We start from the raw sequence: 2,657 nt of genomic DNA on the forward strand, positions 1-2,657 counted from the left end.
TCTTTCTTTCTTTCTTTCTTTCTTTCTTTCCTCCTTTCTTTCTTTCTCCAGAAGAACAGTAAAAAGCTAGGCAATGGGAGTTAAGCAACTTGTCTAGTCATAGTTTTTTTTTTTTAAACCCTTGTACTTCGGTGTATTTTCTCATAGGTGGAAGAGTGGTAAGGGTGGGCAATGGGGGTCAAGTGACTTGCCCAGGGTCACACAGCTGGAAGTGGCTGAGGCTGGGTTTGAACCTAGGACCTCCTGTCTCTAGGCCTGACTCTCACTCCACTGAGCTACCCAGCTGCCCCCTAGTCATACAGTTTTGAAGTGTTCGGTCAGATTTGAACCCAGGACCTGCCATGTTTAGGCCTGGCTCTTTATCCACTGAGCCACAAGCACAGCTGCTCTCCTCATCCCTCTTTGTCATAACATCTCTCCAAAAAATGGAAGTAGCTATCATGTCATTGGTTCCTTTTCCACTTCTCTAAGTCCCCTCTTCTTTAGGCTATATCTTTTCATTTCCTTTAGTGTATTTTCATATAGAAGAGACTATTTGCCAGTATTTTATATTTGGGGAAATTATGCCCCAAAGAGGCAAAGTCTGACTTCTCCCAGGCCAGACAAGTAATTGAACTGCCATTAGAACTCACCCTATAACTAGAGCAGAAAATGCCTGAATCCTCCTGGCTAACCAAACATACATCTGGAAACCATTGGGTGGAGTAGGCATTAAGGATCCAGGAGACACAGCTCCTCAGAGTCATCTTCTCCCAATCTATCCAAAGGAATTTCAGTTCCTTTCTGAAGGCCAAGGTGTCAGGTTAAGTGTCAGCTCTTGTCCCAGAAAAAGGAGGAGGAGGAGGAGGAGGGAGAGGATATATTATTTTTAAAATATGATGCACTGGAGCTGGGGAGGGAAGGTTTGAGATGACCCCCGTCTCTTACTTCTCCTGCTGAAATGTCTAGGGGCAGGGCATCTCTTGTCCTTGACCAGCAGCTAGAGGAGTGTTCCACCCCCATCCTTCTCCACCCCTAATTGGAATCTGTTCTGGACTGGTAGCTAGTCACAAGATTAAGTGTTCAGTTTCTTCTCTCAATCCTTGGAATCAGGAGCAATACTGGAGAACTCAAAATAGGGCATGGAGAAGGGGAAAGGGCAAGGAATTAGACAGAGGGAGTGGTCAATTGTATTTACCCTTTCAGACACTCAGAACAGCTATAACTGGCTTTAAGTCAGTAGGTATAAAACAGCATAAGAGTGTCAGAGACAGCTTGGTGGCTCAGTGGATAGGGAACCAAACCTGGAATTGAGGGTAGGGGTCCTGGGTTTAAATCTGGGTTCAACTCACTTAACTTTAATTGCCTAGCCCTATCCTTCTTCTGCCTTAAATCTGATACGTAGCATTAATTCTAAGAGAAGATAGAAGGTAAGAGTTTTATTTTTATTTTTATTTTTTATTTTTTTTAAACATTTATTAATATTCATTTTTAACATGGTTACATGATTCATGCTCCTCCTTTCCCCTTCAACCCCCCCCCCCCGCACTCCCCCCACCCTTGGCCGATGCACATTTCCACTAGTTTTGTCATGTGTCCTTGATCAAGACCTATTTCCAAATTGTTGGTAGTTGCATTGGTGTGGTAGTTTCGAGTCTACATCCCCAATCATGTCCAACCTGAGAAGGTAAGAGTTTTAAAATAAAATAGGTAGTCACCGAGCACTATCAGTACACCAAATACAACTTTGATATCCTAGAATCCCCACAGTTCCTCATTCCACTTCATTCATTTATTTATTTATTTAGCTAGTTTTTTATTCATAACATTTATTTTAACAAAGTTGAATCCTCAAGATGAACTAGATGCTGCGACAGCTGCTCTCTTGGGTTTAGGTGTTGTTCCTTCACGGTATCTATTCCTGAAACGGCGATATACAATTTTTAGGTGCCTCATTCGACCAGTACCAGTGGCGTTGCGTCTCTTAGCCTTTGCACTCCAGTTCTACTTTCTCTTGTGTTTAGCAGGGTATCGACATTTGCCACATGCTGACTTCTGAAGATGGTTTGCCTTAGAACCACAATGATGGCACAAAGTGTGCGTCTTATTCCGGCGCTTACCAAAGGGAAAAGTCCCCTTCATTATCTTCCTTCTGTAGCTGGGACCAAAGAGCCTTATTCTACTTTAACACTGCATTGGGAGGAGGAATGGCGATAACTCTGCTGCTTAGTTGGCATGGAACCCGGGTTCTAGTCAAGGTCTGGTCATTTGACCCACCATGTGTCTTTGTCAGGGTATCTAACTAGCACAATGGAATCAGGAAGATTCCTTGAGTTCAAATCTGACCTCACAATCTTACTAGCTGTTTGACCATGGACAATTCATGTAACCCCACTTGCCTCAGTCTCTGCATTGGTAAAATGAGCTCAAGAAGGAAATGGCAAACTGCTCCAATATCTTTGTCGAGAAAACCCCAAGTGGGGTCATGAAGATTTGGAAATGATTGAAAAACAAAACAAAAAAAAGAAGCCACCTTGTCTAGTGGCTTAACTTTCCTGGGCACCTATGGAATGAAAGGATTGGATGAGATAATCTTCAGATCGGAAAATTTGTGACTCTATGATCCTGAATATGCTCCAACTATAGGAAGAGAGGAGAGAGGGAAAAAGAGAAGAGTG

At 42.9% G+C, this 2,657-nt stretch overlaps 1 pseudogene; it reads right to left on the reverse strand.

The window, feature by feature from the left end:
* Positions 1-1,830: 1,830 nt before the first annotated feature.
* Positions 1,831-2,121, reverse strand: LOC123255380 (annotated as a pseudogene).
* Positions 2,122-2,657: the final 536 nt, after the last annotated feature.

The sequence above is a fragment of the Gracilinanus agilis genome, unplaced genomic scaffold (genome assembly GCF_016433145.1).
Source record: "Gracilinanus agilis isolate LMUSP501 unplaced genomic scaffold, AgileGrace unplaced_scaffold45254, whole genome shotgun sequence".
Classification (NCBI taxonomy): Eukaryota; Metazoa; Chordata; class Mammalia; order Didelphimorphia; family Didelphidae; genus Gracilinanus; species Gracilinanus agilis.